This window comes from Arachis duranensis, chromosome 9 (assembly GCF_000817695.3).
Source record: "Arachis duranensis cultivar V14167 chromosome 9, aradu.V14167.gnm2.J7QH, whole genome shotgun sequence".
Classification (NCBI taxonomy): Eukaryota; Viridiplantae; Streptophyta; class Magnoliopsida; order Fabales; family Fabaceae; genus Arachis; species Arachis duranensis.
Genome location: NC_029780.3, coordinates 32855049 through 32855770, shown reverse-complemented (window position 1 = coordinate 32855770; position 722 = coordinate 32855049).

Sequence of the window (722 nt, the reverse complement as noted above, 5' to 3'; positions counted from 1 at the left end):
TACAAAATATATATTTTATATGTATAAATATTTATAAATATAAATATAAATTATTATTAATCAAATACTAATTAAAAATAATAATATTTATTGATTAGTTATCATTATACCAAAATGTTCGTCTTTTGGTTTAACAATCGTATTTATCTATTTTAAAAAATAGTAAGAATTATTTTGAAGTAGGACTGATAATATATATCCTACTCGTACCCATCCGTTCGAGTAGGATTGTCTACGTAATCCGTTGCGGGTAGGATAGGATATGGTGCGAGTTTACATACGAGTAGGATAAGGTACGGGTTCAGGATATATCCTATCCTATCCTACTTAATTTGAACTTAGTCTTTTATTTTCTATTTTATTAATATGTATGAAATTTGGAATGGTTGAATTTTATGTTTACTTAAAAATTTTTTATTTTTCTACGGGTAGGATACAGATTTACTTTAGGGTGCAACAGTGACAGATCCAGAAAATTTTATTGGTGGAGGTAAAATATATATAACATGATAACAATTTTATAATTATATTTTATTATTATAAAATATAATAAATCTTCTAGCTATTTAACTAATAAATTAAAACACATATATAATAATTTAAATAATAACATAAAATTTAGAATTTTATTCTTTTAAATTTGATATTTTAAAAAAAATTGAATAATTTTTTTATTATTAATATAATTAAATATTTTATTTTTTATATATACTACTAAATAA